At 39.0% G+C, this 17,353-nt stretch overlaps 1 protein-coding gene across 2 annotated transcripts in view; it reads left to right on the forward strand.

The window, feature by feature from the left end:
• Positions 1-512: 512 nt before the first annotated feature.
• RLIM (ring finger protein, LIM domain interacting) overlaps positions 513-17,353 on the forward strand; it is a 30,416-nt gene continuing 13,575 nt past the window's right edge. The window contains exons 1-2 of one of the 2 annotated variants that reach the window (XM_081221323.1): positions 513-764; positions 2,601-2,664. The gene's annotated coding sequence lies outside the window, so the exon portion shown is untranslated. The remainder of the gene's footprint in view (positions 765-2,600; positions 2,665-17,353) is intronic. The other variant, XM_081221322.1, reaches the window with a different exon arrangement.

Below are 17,353 nucleotides of genomic sequence, written 5' to 3' on the forward strand. Positions count from 1 at the left end.
CATATATATACAAATATATATATAGTAATTATTGTCCCTCCCCCAAGTAGAATATAAAGACCCATGAGAACTGGGATTTTGGTCTGCTTTAATTTCCGCTGTATCCCCAACATCTATAATAGTGCTTGACACTACAGCTGGCGCTCGATAAATGTCGAATATAGGTAGGATGCTGTATTAACCGGTCCGGACTAACTGTGTGAATCGACGTCAGGTTAGACTAGTATCGCATTTCTCACTCTGAAAAGGGTTTCCAGCAGTCAGACGGTGACGTCCTCCAGCTTTCAAAACGGGAAAGGCGACGTTCCCACAATTCTCAGAACGCGAAATTTCTCGCCACAATTCAAAATGGCGGTGGAGGGTGGGGCCTGTCACATGGTGGGCGTCACAGCGGTTTTCCTTTTCCAGGCCGCGGCCCGCCTTGCCGCGTCGTCAGTCGGCAGCCTTCCCCTCCCACCGAGCCTTTTCGAGGAGTCGCCTGGGATTGGCTACTCGGCTGGGAGTCGGGCTGCGGGGCCCGGACGCGGCATCATCACTTCCTGTTGTGGGCAAGCGTTTCCTGTCGCTGCTTGGTAACAATGGGGAAGATAATGGCTGCCTGAGCAACGTCTCCGAGCAGGCGCTGGGCTAGAGGCGGGTCTCAACCAGCGACTCATCGGAGGCGGGCTTGAGAGCGGCGGTAGGGGAGGCGCGCAGGAGCCCCGGCGGCGGCGGCGGCGGCGGCGGCGGCGGCCGGACCGACCGGATCCCGACACTAAAACCGAGTAAGTGAAGCCTTGGGAGTCCTCTGAGAAATGGATGGAGAGCGAGAGGAAGACAGCGGAGCCGCGGTTACTGCGTTCTCTCAAAATGGCCTGAGTGGCGCATCGTGGCGGAGGCTCATCGCCGCCTCCGGACCCCAGGCGCAGGTTGCTGCGGGGGGCTCCGTGGCGTAGTCGCCGCTGCCATTTTAGTTGGGTGTATGGCCGACAGGCTCTTTGAAGAAGGGGAAGGATGTGGGAAGTACTTCCTCTTCGTGGCCGCTCGAGCCGCGGCCGGGGCCCTCCAGAACCTTAAAATTTGGGGGAGGCGATTTTCGATTGTTGGCTTCAGGCGTGAGAATCTTTGACCGTCTCAGGTTTTTCTCTCCTCGGTTCTCTGGAGACTTCCCTCGCGTCCTCCTCCCCCCCTCCCTTTTACATGGCGGGCTTGGGTTTAGGAAATGGGGGAAAAATCAGGCTGCTCTAAGTTAGATGCTGAGAACTCGTGGGGCTTTATATTTCCCAGGATTTGCAAAACCCCATTTTGCGCCCTTCTGCAGGGCACTATCAATTAGGCGCCCCCTGGGGCCACGATGACATCTTCCCTGAGGATCTGAGGCAAATGTGGTTTACTCCCTTGCTCGAATAACCCTGGCATATCCTTTGGCAGATATCACTGTAAGGATCCCCCCAAAAGGGAGGGAAAAGCCGTTGCGTGTTTGTTGTTTTTCCCTGGGTGAGGGTGGGAATTGGGCCAAATGATTTTGAAGTTAATTTCCGTTCAATCCGTGAGCAACCCAACCCCTCCCCCCTCAAAAAAAATGCCTAAGGGTCTCGGCTTCTGCGGGCGGTACCTGCCACGTACGCCATAGCTTTAGTAACTAGTATTAACCGGTTGGGCTTCTGCTTCCTGAATACTCAGTCCCTTTTTCCCTTATGCTGATTAATTTCAAGATGGAGGAGACAGCCACGTTCCTTCCCTAGACAGTTTCACCATACTTATTCCACAGGTTAGTCCGGGATTCTGAGGACTAGCAGCCTTGTTATTTAGGTCATTCCTTAGTTTGGGGGCAAGAGGAAGCATTTATATCAGGTTGTCATCCACTGTTTGCAAGGCCCCAGAATAATTTTTTGCTGGAAATAAGGAGCCCGCATTTCCTGAATCAGAATTACCCGCAGTAGCTTTGGATGATTGAAGGGAGGAAGAAATAGACATACTATTACTAATCATTTTTTGATTCTTCTCCTTATTAAAGACAGAATACTTACATCACCCCATCAGGTACATTATGTCCGTCCTGGATGACTTGAGAGCAGGCAGGCACAATTATCGCTCCCCCAAAATTGGTTTTCTAAGTTGTAAAAATAAAGTACCCAGGAAGACCAATCTAAATATTTTTAGTGGGATTTTAGGATACTCTTACTGAAAAAATGTTTTTCTTTAGCCTAAGATGTCCTGATGATCTTTCATACTTTAGTTACTGCCTTAGGCTAGTGTAATGTGCCAAATAAGTTTTTGGAAGTAACTGAGAATCTGAAAATAATTACTGGTCTGATGAGAAAAGGCCTATTTTAAGTAACTTTATATTAAAAGGTAGATTGGCTCTCGGCCTTTAAAGGTTATCTTATATATAACATATAAGATTCCTGGTTCCCTCTGACCTTCTCAGTCTCCCCAAATATCCTAATACTAATGTTGAGTTACGTTGGGTTGTGGTGAGTGTGTGTGTGTGTGTGTATGTATGTGTGTGTATCTGTATCTCAAATATATAGGATATGTATTTTTTTAGGATGTGTCTGTTTCAAAGAAAATGTCTATCTTATAAAAGAGGAAGAATAATGGATTCTTTTTTTTTCTAGAGCAGAGAGTGAAGAAAACTAAAATCCAGTTTATTGTATTACAATACTATGTCATAACAGTCAGGTAATTTATTTTTTGTTGCGTCTCCTGATGATTTATGTGTAGAATGCATGTTTAAAAATACTTATTCTGTTTTGCAGGCCCTGTAATTGGATGGGCTTATTTGATGTATGTTAGTTGGTCTTGGGCATTCTTCATGATCAGAATGGGTGTTTTTCGCTGGGAATTCAAAAGGTAGTGTTCCTGAGTAGCTGGAACCTCATTAGTGCTGTATCTGTCAATTTTTTTCCTTTAAAATAACATTTGAAATTTACCAGTACCTGTATGGAACAGAAAAAACAATACAGAAATTTGCTGCCTTAAATTACTGTTGGAATGAGATGGGTATAAATAAATAGTGTTTAAATGTTTATTGAATAACAAAATGAATTATCAGTAGACTGTATTACAGGAATATAATCTCATTATTCTGTGTGACATTCGATTTTTTTCCTTCAAGGTCCAAAAAGTCATAAATGATATATAATACTCTAATTGGTATTAACTCCTTTCATCATCATTGTTAAGGTAGCCACATAATTTATTGCCCTAGCCAGGATGCCTTTAAGAGCAAAGGGGACATTATTAATAATGCATCCAGTTGCAAACCTGCATTGTCCCAGGCAAACTGCGATGGGTAGTTAGCCTAAATTCATAACTAATTTGTATTGAATACTTATGTGTTAGGTCCTGTGCTTCACATGCATCATTTTGTACTCCTTATGGCAAAGCTTCATGAGGATGTTACCTATTTTACAGAGGTAACTGAGACTCAAAGGAGAGATTAGGTAATTTGTCCTCAATTACATAGCTAATAAGTGGTAGAGCCCCCATTTTAACTCAGGTCTGTCTGATGCCAAAGTCACTAAAGTTTTATGTCTTTAGACTTAATAGCTATCTAATTAGATTGGAAATGCAAAGAAAATGAAAGGTTGTAATTTTTAAAATCTGTAGGTTATTTGCATCAAAAACTTTTGTTAAAGGAAATTTGCTTTATGAAGCAGGTGAGACTTATTTAGCAATTATACCCTCTTTTGGTCTGTCAAGGTTCCTGTTTCAGCTGTTACTGCTTGTGATAAAGTTTGATAAACTTAATTTAAAATCAGAAATGGCTTTAAGAAATAGCTTAATAATGAAGTCATATCTAGGAATGTTAAGCTGGTTGGATATATTCTTTCAGGTTAGTGAACATGTAGTGAGGCCTTAAATAATACAGTAGATCAAATGAGACATCTGCATTTATGGAATTATAATGTGTATATTACTTTTCCCAAAGCTCTAGCGGATTGGGAAATAGAGCAAACCACTCACCAACCTCCTGTTCCCTTGATTTACCGTAAAGTAGATAACAAATTAGAAAGTAAAAAGTCCTCTGTCAAACCCAGATCAATCAGGTGCTAGAATTTTGGGCCACTGACTAGGGCTGGGACATGTTTTTCTTTTGTAAGTCTAATTCCTTAACATTTCTGTATAACACAGACATTTCCAAAACCTTATGGCCCATTGATTTTAAAAAGTATCCAGCTTACATGATCCTTTGACATTTTGATACCCAGCGTAAGAAAGCAGTAACACTTCTGTGCCTATTTTTCCTTCGTTATTTTTTTTTCCAACCTGGAATATGGAAGTTTCCCAGATAATCAAGCAGTTCATTTTATATGTAAAAATCTTGACACTCTTGAACAATTTGGGAATATATTCGTGAACTTGTGGTTTTGCTCTTGAAATATGTACTTGGTATTTTTGCTGTAGATATTCTTGTATTTTAGTGCATCAACCCAAGGTTTTAATTTCATTAGTCATAATATCACCGACATATGTGGGAGACAAATATCTGTAGACAGTGCACGGTATGTATGTAGATTTGTGGACCTCTTGCAATAATTTCACTACTACAGGTTGGGCTGCTATTACAGCGTTTGCATGGTGATGAACATGATACTTTCTGTGGGGGAGAGGAGATATTTGTGTTCAGTGTTTGTTCAATTTTTTCTGGAATGAAAAATGGTCTCTTTCCTCTTGTTCTTCACTTGAGTGTATGAAGAAAGGATTTAACTCTAATTACAATTTTCATTTTTTATTGACCAAAGTTCCTGTTAGTGTCAATTACATCTAAGGTGACCATATAATTTATCCAAACTGGGACACTTAGGTGTGAAAGAGGGCCATATTAATAATTACTACAGGACAACAGTTGTAGACTGCTACTCTTCTGGACAGACCGGGGATATATGGTCACCTTTGTCACCATTTCTGTGTAGGAGCACTGGTTCAGGGATCACAGTTGTCAACGTGTTTGGTTCTGTAACACAATATTGTTTTCCTCAAACAATATAGCAGTCATTTGTATATGTGTAGATAATATTTTCTTTTTTGGTCAAATGATTTTAATTTTAAAAATTGACTTCACTCTTTTAAATAGTTCATTTTTGGTGGAAAACTTATTTCTTAAAACGTAGTACTTTACCAATTAACACCAAAATTGCCAGTAATCAGTGACTTTTACGTTAATAACTTAAACACATGAATCTTTTGGGTTTTTGAGTCATTTTTTTGACTTGAGAATAATGAGAAGTCAGAATTGAGTTAGTGTGAATAAGACCAAATTCTAATTTAGTGGCGTAGCTTGATAATAAAAGAGCATGAACTGGGTTGAACTGGGTAATTGAAGATTAAATTCACTGTCTAAAGTACTTGAGTGAATTGAAATGTCATTATAATGGTTTCTTTTTTTAACTAACTTGATCCTGTGAATTGGCAGCATTTGGCTTGGTCTCCATCCTTTGATTTGTTGACATTCTTAATATTCTTCGGTTTAACTGTTTTAGAGGGTTGTTGTAAGTCAGAATTGTTTGTGAGCTGCAGACTTCCTGCCAAGAGATTAGACACATGCTGAATCCTTTTTTTCCTGCTGTCCTTTTCAAGTGGTAAAGGTAGAAGAATATAAACCAGGCTAAGCTAACATTGCCATGCTGTTATTTTATAATCCCATTTTGCTCTAGTAGTATCAGCAGTGGTGGAGGCCTTAGTAGCATCCTCTGTTAGGCCAGTAATGGAAATGATCAACAAATTGTGTGGGTGGTGAGAAGTACTGTGCAATAAGTAAAGGCAGTGAAACATAAACCTTGCCCTGTTTTTTAAAGAGGAATGCTTTATATTTCTTTTTTAAAAAGATAGTCATAAAAGAGATAGAAGTGTATGAGTGAAATAGCAGTAAGAAACGCACAGCTTCTAAGCTTACATCCTAGTTATTCATGTTGTTTCTTAAGCTTTATTTTTCTGACTTAGTATTGTAATGTGATGCAGGTTATATCTTATTTATAGTCACAGATTCATAGAATTGGAAAGGTATCTTGTAGATAGCTTAATCCAGTACTCTAATATTGATGGAGATCCTGAGACACAAAAGGTTAAATAAATTGGCCAAATTTACATAGTTACTGTTACAGCCAAGACTAGAACCTAGTATGCTCTTTTTCCGTTTTCACAGAGGTGAATTCCACCCTGCTACTCATAGAATAAAAAAGCTATCTGGTAATCAACCTTTGATTTGTCTGCTACAAATGCTGTAAAAAAAAATTTTTTTTTTTTTTTTTGCGGTACGCGGGCCTCACACTATTGTGGCCTCTCCCGTTGTGGAGCACAGGCTCTGGACGTGCAGGCTCAGCGGCCATGGCTCACGGGCCCAGCCGCTCCGCGGCATGTGGGATCCTCCCCGATCGGGGCACGAACCCGCGTCCCCCGCATCATCAGGCGGACTCCCAACCACTGCGCCACCAGGGAAGCCCTGCTGTAAATTTTTAATGAAACATTCTGTATAGGAAGAATTCCCAACACTTTTGTATATAACTACATATATGATGATATTTTATTTTCATGACCTCAAATTCAGCAGTTCTTTGTGATTTGACCTTATTTTTGCTTTTAACTATATTGAGTATTTTTCATTTTGGTGACGGTATTATTGAGCTGACATTTTCGTTATTCACAAGGCTTGCATATCATTAATTCTCATCTACTCTATGAGGTTCTTAATGAAGAAGCTCTGTTGCAAACAGAAAAATGTTTGCCCTTCTCTTTTCAGTATGACACATTTTTATGTTGGTACCTATGATTTTTTTTAATTGGCATGTTGTGCTTTAGAACACGATCGAGTTTTGGAGCTTGTATGAACACATCCAAAAGGTGACGATGCTCAAGGTATAATACTTTAGTAGTTGGTTGGTATTAGGTTACCTTGATTCCTCCCTCCCACCATACCTTTTTGGGGTTTTTTTGTTGTTGCTGTTGTTGTTTTTGTTTTTCTTGTTTTTTTTGTTTGTTTTTTTTTTTTGCGGTACGCGTGCCTCTCACTGTTGTGGCCTCTCCCGATGTGGAGCGCAGGCTCAGCAGCCATGGCTCACGGGCCTAGCCGCTCCGCGGCATGTGGGATCTTCCCGGAACAGGGCACGAACCCGTGTCCCCTGCATCGGCAGGTGGACTCTCAACCACTGTGCCACCAGGGAAGCCCTACCTTTTTGTTTTTAAAATGAGGTTATTTCTTCCAGACTTAATAGATGTGGCTTATTTTAAAACTGATATTCACACAAGCATTTGAATTTCAGAATTCAGTTTTTTAAGTCTGTTGTTTTGTTAACCATATATTTTAGTGCATTAAATCTTCTTTTTTTTTTTTTTTTTTTTTTTTCTTTTTGTGGTATGCGGGCCTCTCACTGTTGTGGCCTCTCCCGTTGCGGAGCACAGGCTCCGGACGCGCAGGCCCAGCGGCCACGGCTCACGGGCCCAGCCGCTCCGCGGCATATGGGATCCTCCCAGACCGGGGCACGAACCCGTATCCCCTGCATCGGCAGGCGGACTCTCAACCACTGCGCCACCAGGGAGGCCCTAAATCTTCTTAATTGATGCAGTATGTCCATTGAATATAGTATGAGTGTGCTTATACTTAGCACCAGGTCTTCTGACCCATTAGTACTGAACAGTATGGTTTAAGTGACTTTTTGCCCTAACATTATAACAAAATTACATTTTTTAAAGATTGGCATAGGTGGATTAGGAGAATTAAATGAAATACTTTTAGCAGTGGTTAGAAACATAGTAAGCTGCATAATTTGTATTAATATATGATAATGACTATAGGAAAATTGGAGATCACTAAAAATACTTTAAAATTCTCAAGGTGAATAAAATCTGCTTTAAACTCCCTAGTTACAGAGTAAATCTCAGGTTTGGTTTTCTTGCTGGCTTTTCCTCCCCGGAATTAAATTTACCTGACACAGTCATACATTTATTGACCAAATGAGTAGTTTTTTAAATGACGGCAAATTTTCTAATTTGGCTGCTTGTGTTCCAGGAATGGATTTGGATATATTGGCACACAGTATTCTGAAAGAAATAAGGTTAATAAAATATGTTATTTATCCGAGGGGCAACTCTATTTAAAACAAAAATACTAAAAGTTGACTTATTTAAAAATAAGCCCTGCTGGGTCAGACTGCTTATAAAAGGTGTTCTGTCATTTTGGAAGTTTTCATACCGGAAATGAACATGGTCTAAAAAGCTCATAGTGAGGTTGAATACATTGGACATGCCTATTGGGACTGAAGGAATGTATTTATTTAAAGTTTATAGTCTTGGCATATATTGGGAGGCAGTTGTCCATTTAGTGAAAAGTTGACTGGATTTGGAATCAGGAGGCCTGGATTTAATTACTGGCTCTTTCCACTTAGTAAGCACATGGCCTTTGGTAAATCACTTCCTCTGTCTGTGCTTCTGTTTTTTATCTGTAAAATAGATTTGGTGATTCCTACTTCATAGGATTGTTATAAGGCTTCAGTGAAATATAGGTGAAAGGGCTGTATGAATAGGGTGGTAGGTATTGCTTATAACTAGGACGAGACCTAAGTGATTTAAGAACAATTACACATTTGTTCTCTTAATTGTTTTATTGGTAAGCTTTCCAGAAATATTTAAGTTTAAAAATGGCTGATGCTAACCATGTACTCAATCCAAAATTTCTGACTTGTGCACATGAATATTATAACTGAATATAAGGTAACTAAATAAAAAGATTTAAAATCTTCTCTTTTATGATGATAGAAGGAGCCCGGGGGAGGGGGACGGTGGGGATTCTTTTTTTCTCTTACGTAAGTTAAACTGGAAATGTACCACAGTGTTTTTCACCACAGAGTAGAGACCCATTTATTAACATAATTCTTCACTGATCTTTTCACACCAGAATGGAGAGAGATCTGTATTTCATCATTTGGACTACAGTCTCCTGACATCTTTGGCATACTTTAACCTTTAAAATGTTAGTTTTCACTTACCAAACAGTAGTCACATTACATCTGTCTTCGTCACAGGGTGCAGGAACTTCCTTGTGGTGCAGGCTCTTTGTTGTGGCACGCGGGTTCCAGAGCACGTGGGCTCTCTCGCTGAGGCACGTGAGCTCAGTAGTCGTGGCATGCGGGCTTAGTTGCCCTGCGGCATGTGGGATCTTAGTTCCCTGGCCAGGCATCGAGCCCGCTTTCCCTGCATTGGAAGGCGGATTCTTTACCACTGGACCACCAGGGAAGTCCCTCAACCATTTCTTTTATGGTATTCCCTGGCTTCTCACCATCTTGGTCACTCTAGATACTTTCTTGTGTTTGTCAATGTCCTTTTGGAGGTATTTTAAATGTTTCAAATACTCCACATATAGTCTGAAGTGCAAGTTGCTTTGGCACTGTTACCTACTTTTATCTCAACACTATGGCCTGGGAGAACAACATGTGACTCTTAGGTTTCTTAGCAGCCAAGTCAAACGGTCTTTTTATTGAGCTTTTGTTAACTAAAAACGTCTTCATGTGAACTCACCAAGACAGGTTTTTTTTCCCCTATTCTGTAATCTTTTGGGTTTTTTTAATTTATTTATTTTGGGCTGTGTTGGGTCTTCATTGCTGCATGCAGTCTTTCTCTAGTTGTGGCGAACAGGGCAGGGGGCTACTCTTCATTGTGGTGCACGGGCTTCTCATTGCAGTGGCTTCTCTTGTTGTGGAGCACGGGCTCTAGGTGCAAGGGCTTCAGTAGTTGCGTCACGCGGGCTCAGTAGTTGTGGCACACGGGCTTAGTTGCTCTGCGGCATGTGGGATCTTCCCAGACCAGGGATTGAACCTGTGTCCCCTGCATTGGCAGGCGGATTCTTAACCACTGTGCCACCAGGGAAGCCCCCCCTATTCTGTACTCTTACTATGGATTACTTCAGCTTGCTAACCCTTAAAGTGTTCAAGGTAGCACATTTATCATCATTTTGTTGATTTCAGCTCATCTTCACAGCCCAAAGAATTCAGAATATTTTTTATCATATACATCTTCATTACTAACTCCCAGCTTTGAGTTGTCTGTAGATTTGTTTAGCATGTCTTTGACATGGTTCTTTTAAAAATGCTAAAGACAGGGCTGTTTGCAGGTTAACATTGTTCCATAATCTTTGAGAGTGTTATTTAACAACTGTGAATCTGTTAAATTGTATTGTCTTCAAGCTCCTTGCTACTCAGACTGATCAGCAGCATTAGCATCACTTGGAGGCTTATTTAAAATGCATGCTCTCAGGCTTCACCCCCAACCTACTGAATCAGAATCTGTATTTTTACAGGATTTCCATATGATTCGTTTGTATGCTGAAGTTTGAGAAGCACTGATCTAGTCCACATTTCTCCATAACGATAGGATGCAAAACCTTTTCAGACTATACAGAAACCAAGCTAGACTAGTCGGCAGTATTGATGCCCCTGTCAAAGAGTTTCTCAACCCTGACTGCACAATGGAATTACCTGTGGAATTTTTAAGATATCACTGTCTGGTTTGCCCCAGAGAAAGCTCCCCCAGGTGATTTTAATGTGAGAATCTTGTAAAGCAAGTTGTATGTGAAAGAAAACTTTGTAAAGCAAATGAGGTTAATTTGGCAGTGAATTCCACTTCTGGTGAACATATTTCTTCTACGTGTTTGCAATATATCTGATAGTCTATTGCAGAATTTCCCCCTAGGTTTCTCGTCAGATTTTGCTGTGCTATAGCTTATAGATGTCACTTTCTTTGAAGATTACATCATCTAGCATCTCTCCTGTTCTGTGATTTCTCGAAGATTATCATTGGAAATATTGCAGTTTTGGCTCTTGATTCTATCTGAGAAATTTGGTTTTTTCCACTACTTCCAGTTGGAAGATGATTCTCCGTGTTGAATAAAATAGAAGTTGAGTGCCTCTACCTACCATCTTCTGTTAATATACCAACCCCCCCACGTTTAGTACAAGACTCCATTCTTCTTTCAGATTTTGTTTTTCAAAGCCATTTTAAAAAATCTTTCCCATACTTCTGAAAGTTTCTGTTCCTTGTGGGCTTTAACCTCCCTGGCACTATTCTTAAGACTTTGTGCCATTCTGGTAACAGTCCTTGGTATGTGAGGTTTTTGTTATCTTTGGTTCATGTCCTGCAAACATCAGAACTTATCAGACGTTTTTCCCTTCTTTGAAAGCTTTACATTTTTAAAGCCTTTCAGCCCTACTGAGTTGTATTTTTTTTGAATTTTATTCATTTTTTATACAGCAAGTTCTTATTAGTTATCCATTCTATACATATTACTGTATATATATCAATCCCAATCTCCCGGTTCATCACACCACCACCACCACCCACCACTTTCCCCCCTTGGTGTCCATACGTTTGTTCTCTGCATCTGTGTCTCTATTTCTGCCCTGCAAACCGATTCATCTGTACCATTTTTCTAGGTTCCACATATATGCATTAATATACGATATTTGTTTTTCTCTTTCTGATTTCGCTCTGTGTGACAGTCTCTAGATCCATCAACGTCTCTACAAATGACCCAATTTTATTCCTTTTTAAGGCTGAGCAATGTTGCATTGTATATATGTACCACATCTTTGTCCATTCGTCTGTTGATGGGCATTTAGGTTGCTTCCATGACCTGGCTATTGTAAATAGTGCTGCAGTGAACGTTGGGGTGCATGTATCTTTTAGAATTATGGTTTTCTCTGGGTATATGCTCAATAGTGGGATTGTTGGATCATATGGTAATGCTATTTTTAGTTTCTTAAGGCACCTCCATACTGTTCTCCATAGTGGCTGTATCAACTTACATTCCCACCAACAGTGCAAGAGGGTTCCATTTCCTCCACACCCTCTCCAACATTTGTTGTTTGTAGATTTTCTCATGATGCCCATTCTAACAGGTGTGAGGTGATACCTCATTGTAGTTTTGACTTGCATTTCTCTAATTAGTGATGTTGAGCAGCTTTTCATGTGCTTCTTGGCCATCTGTATGTCTTCTTTGGAGAAATGTCTATTTAGGTCTTCTGCCCATTTTTTGATTGGGTTGTTTGTTTTTTTAATATTGAGCTGCACGAGCTGTTTATATATTTCAGAGATTAATCCTTTGTCCACTGATTCATTTGCAAATATTTTCTCCCATTACCAGGGTTGTCTTTTCATCTTGTTTGTAGTTTTCTTTGATGTGCAAAAACTTTTAAGTTTCATTAGGTCCCATTTGTTTATTTTTGTTTTTATTTCCATTACTCTAGGAGGTGGATCAAAAAAGATCTTGCTATGATTTATGTCAGAGTGTTCTATCCTGTGTTTTCCTCTAAGAGTTTTATAGTGTCCAGTCTTACATTTAGGTCTCGAATCCATTTTGAGTTTATTTTTGTGTATGGTGTTAGGGAGTGTTCTAATTTCATTCTTTTACATGTAGCTGTCCAGTTTTCCCAGCACCACTTATTGAAGAGACTGTCTTTTCTCCATTGTATATCCTTGCCTCCTTTGTCATAGATTAGCTGGCCATAGATTAGGTGCGTGGGTTTATCTCTGGGCTTTCTATCCTGTTTCCATTGATCTGTATTTCTGTTTTTGTGCCAGTACCATATTGTCTTGATTACTGTAGCTTTGTAGTATAGTCTGAAGTCAGGGAGTCTGATTTCCCCCAGCTCTGTTTTTTTCCCTCAAGACTGCTTTGGCTCTTTGGCGTCTTTTGTGTCTCCATACAAATTTTAAGATTTTTTGTTCTAGTTCTGTGGGAAATGCCATTGGTAGTTTGATAGGGTTTGCATTGAATCTGTAGATTGCTTTGGGTAGTATATTCATTTTCACAATATTGATTCTTCCAATCCAAGAACATGGTGTATTTGTCCATCTGTTTGTATCATCCTTAATTTCTTTCATCATTGTCTTATAGTTTTCTGCATACAGGTCTTTTGTCTCCTTAGGTAGGTTTATTCCTAGATATTTTATTCTTTTTGTTGCAGTGGTAAATGGGAGTGTTTCCTTAATTTCTCTTTCAGATTTTTCATCATTAGTGTATAGGAATGAAAGAGGTTTCTGTGCATTAATTTTGTATCCTGCTACTTTACCAAATTCATTGATTAGCTCTAGCAGTTTTCTGGTGGCATCTTTAGGATTCTCTATGTATAGTATCACGTCATCTGCAAAGAGCGACAGCTTTACTTCTTCCTTTCCAATTTGGATTCCTTTTATTTCTTTTTCTTCGCTGATTGCCATTGCTAGGACTTCCAAAACGATGTTGGATAATAGTGGTGAGAGCGGACATCCTTGTCTTGTTCCTGATCTTAGAGGAAATGCTTTCAGTTTTTCACCATTGAGAATGATGTTTGCTCTTGGTTTGTTGTATATGGCCTTTATTATGTTGAGGTAGGTTCCCTCTATGCCCACTTTCTGGAGAGTTTTTATCATAAATGGGTGTTGAGTTTTGTGAAGAGCTTTTTCTGCATCTATTGAGATAATCATGTGGTTTTTATTCTTCAATTTGTTAATATGGTGTATCACATTGATTGATTTGCGTATATTGAAGAATCCTTGCTTCCGTGGGATAAATCCCACTTGATCATGGTGTATGATCCTTTTAATGTGTCGCTGGATTCTGTTTGCTAGTATTTTGTTGAGGATTTTTGCATCTTTATTCGTCAGTGATATTGGTCTGTAATTTTCTTTTTTTGTAGTATCTGTGTCTGGTTTTGGTATCAGGCTGATGGTGGCCTCATAGAATGAGTTTGCGAGTGTTCCTTCCTCTGCAATTTTTTGGAAGAGTTTGAGTCGGATGGGTGTTATCTCTCCTCTAAATGTTTGATAGAATTCACCTGTGAAGCCATCTGGTCCTGGACTTTTGTTTGTTGGAAGGTTTTAATCACAGTTTCAATTTCAGTGCTTGTGATTGGTCTGTTCATATTTTCTATTTCTTCCTGGTTCAGTATTGGAAGGTTATATCTTTCTAAGCATTTGTTCATTTCTTCTAGGTTGTCCATTTTATTGGCATAGAGTTGCTTGTGGCAGTCTCTTAGGTTGCTTTGTATTTCTGCAGTGTCTGTTGTAACTTCTCCTTTTTCATTTCTAATTTTATTGATTTGAGTCCTCTGCGTCTTGATGAGTCTGGCTAATGGTTTATCAGTTTTGTTTATCTTCTCAAAGAACCAGCTTTCAGTTTTATTGACCTTTGCTGTTGTTTTCTTTGTTTCTGTTTCATTTATTTCTGCTGTGATCTTTATGATTTCTTTTGTTCTGCTAACTTTGGGTTTTGTTTGTTCTTCTTCCTCTGGTTTCTTTAGGTGTAAGGTTAGAGTGTTTATTTGAGATTTTTCTTGTTTCTTGAGGTAGGCTTGTATTGCTATAAACTTCCCTCTTAGAATTGCTTTTGCTGCATCCTATAGGTTTTGGATCGTCATGTTTTCATTGTCATTTGTCTCTAGGTATTTTTTGAGTTCCTCTTTGGTAGCTTCAGTGAGCTCTTGGTTATTTAACGTATTGTTTAGCCTCCATGTGTTTGTGATTTTTACATTTTTTTCCCTGTAATTGATTTCTAATCTTATAGCATTGTGGTCAGAAAAGATGCTTGATATGATTTCAATTTTCTTAAATTTACTGAGGCTTGATTTGTGACCTTAGATATGGTCTATCCTGGGGAATGTTCCATGCGCACTTGAGAAGAAAGTGTTGTAATCTTCTGTTTTTGGGTGGAATGTCCTATAAATATCAATTTAATCTCTCTTGTCTGTTGTGTCATTTAGACCTTGTGTTTCCTTATTAATTTTCTGTTTGGATGATCTCTGTATTGGTGTGAGGTGTTAAAATCCCATACTAATATTGTGTTACTGTCAATTTCCTCTTTTATAACTGTTAGCAGTTGCCTTATGTATTGAGATGCTCCTATGTTGGGTGCATATATATTTATAATTGTTATATCTTCTTCTTGGAATGATTCCTTGATCATTATGTAGTGTCCTTCCTTGTCTCTTGTAACATTCTTCATTTTAAAGTCTATTTTATCTGATGTGAGTATTGCTACTCCAGCTTTCTTTCAATTTCCAGTTGCATGGGATATCTTTTTCCCTCCCCTCACTTTCAGTCTGCATATGTCCCAGGTCTGAAGTGGGTCTCTTGTAGACAGCATATATATGGGTCTTGTTTTTGTATCCATTCAGCAAGCCTGTGTCTTTTGGTTGGAGCATTTAGTCCATTCACATTTAAGGTAATTATCGATATGTTATCCCTCCCTTCCCTCCCTCCTCTTTTTTCACTGACTTGAGTCTTTCCTTGACCTCCCAGGCTAAGCTTATAGCTTCTTCCTCTGTTTAGGAGGTTGGACTAGACCTCTAATGACCCTTCCTACCTAGGGATGCGATCCTCTTTAGTGTCTTTTGTGCATGTGTGCTGAAAACAGCTTCATTGACTCAGGCATCCTTAATCACAGTGCTCCTGGGATCTGGCTCCATTGTCTGTAAAGCTTTTGATTTCTCCATTGAATCTGAATGAGATTCTTGCTGGGTAGAGTAATCTTGGTTGTAGGTTCTTCCCTTTCATCACATTAAATATATCATGCCATTCCCTTGTGGCTTGTAGAGTTTCTGCTGAGAAAGTAGCTGTTAACCTTATGGAAGTTCCCTTGTATATTTTTGGTCATTTTTCCTTTGTTGCTTTTAGTAATTTTTCTTTGTCTTTAATTTTTGTCAGTTTGATTACTGTGTGTCTCGGCATGTTTCTCCTTGTGTTTATCCTGCCTGGGACTCTCCGCGGTTCCTGGACTTGGGTGGCTATTTCCTGTCCCATGTTAAGGAAGTTTTCGATTGTAATCTCTTTAAGTATTTTCTCGGGTCCTTTCTCTCTCTCTTCTCCTTCTCGGACCCCTATAATGTGAATGTTGTTGCATTTAATGTTGTCCCAGAGGTCTGTTAGGCTGTCTTCATTTCTGTTCATTCTTTTTTCTTTATTCTGTTCCACACCAGTGAATTCCACCATTCTGTCTTCCAGGTCACTTATCCATTCTTTTGCCTCAGTTATTCTGCTATTGATTTCTTCTAGTGTATTTTTCATTTCAGTTATTGTATTGTTCATCTCTGTTTGTTTGTTCTTTAATTCTTCTAGGTGTTTGTTCTTTAATTCTTCTAGGTCTTTTTTAAGCATTTCTTGCATCTTCTCGTTCTTTGCCTCCATTCTTTTTCCGAGGTCCTGGATCTTTTTCACTATCATTATTCTGAATTCTTTTTCTGGAAGGTTATCTATGTCCACTTCTTTTAATTGTTTTTCTGGGGTTTTATCTTGTTCCTTCATCTGGTACATAGCCCTCTGCCTTTTCATCCTATCTTTCTGTGAATGTGGTTTTCATTCCACAGGCTGCAGGATTGTAGTTCTCCTTCTCCTGAGTTGTATTTTTTATAAATTATTTTCAGGATTATTTATTGATCCTTCACAAGTGGACTTCGTCATGTTGTTAGTGTTCAGAATATTAACTGCTTAATATTAGCCAAATGTGGTTTTCTTTGGTTTGAGAAATTATGGATGAACGTTTTCCTTTGTGCTTTTCTGTAGTTTTAAAAATTAGCTGTGCGCTATTACCAATACTAAGTGTTACTTAGGTACATATGGGAAATTTTGGCTTCCTTTTGTTTGTTTCTTTGATTGCCTGGCCCATATAACTTTTATGAGTGTTGTATTTAAGCTCTTGACTTCTAGTCTTCTTAAAGTTTCTGGTTATTATGAAAACAGTATCTTTCAGAAATTTATATAGCTTACTCTTACCAAAAGTAAGGAATCTTAGTTATGAGGTTAGGAAACTCCAAAAATATTGCGTCTCCCTCCCCTTCCTTGACATATTTATCTTATTTGTTTAAACAGTGATAGAGTAGTTCTAAAAATAATGATCTAAGAGAGACAATGGGGAGAGCTAGGTGTGCCCATCTACAGCCTAAAATTTGTTTAGACTCATCAGACAGGTAGAGAGGCTTCTTTATTTTTATATCTGAAAGGCGATTTGTTTTTATTTTTCTCTAGTACTGACTTGTAAGCATCCAGGTACTTCATGTGTTGTGTGTGGGATTAAATCCTAGTACCAGTATAGATTACCTCTTTTCTACAAATCAGATTTTCATATGTTTATGGAATTAACTTTTATTTTGTCAGTGTGAACTTCAATAAGGTCAATCTGAGGTTGGAAGGAAAAGAATCAGAATGAAAATTTTTGTTTGGATTCTTCTCTTAGTTTAGATTGTTTACTACCATTGTTTTTTCATTAGAGTGGTTAATGAGTGTGTGGAGGTCTGCCAATATAGTAATTATCTAAGGCTGTACAAGTAGTGAATGACAATTAAGAGGTTTTGGCTAAACAGACACATGAAAGGATGCTCAATATCACTAATCATTAGAGAAATGCAAA

Source organism: Mesoplodon bidens (assembly GCF_964165515.1).
Source record: "Mesoplodon bidens genome assembly, chromosome: X".
In the NCBI taxonomy this organism is placed as follows: domain Eukaryota; kingdom Metazoa; phylum Chordata; class Mammalia; order Artiodactyla; family Ziphiidae; genus Mesoplodon; species Mesoplodon bidens.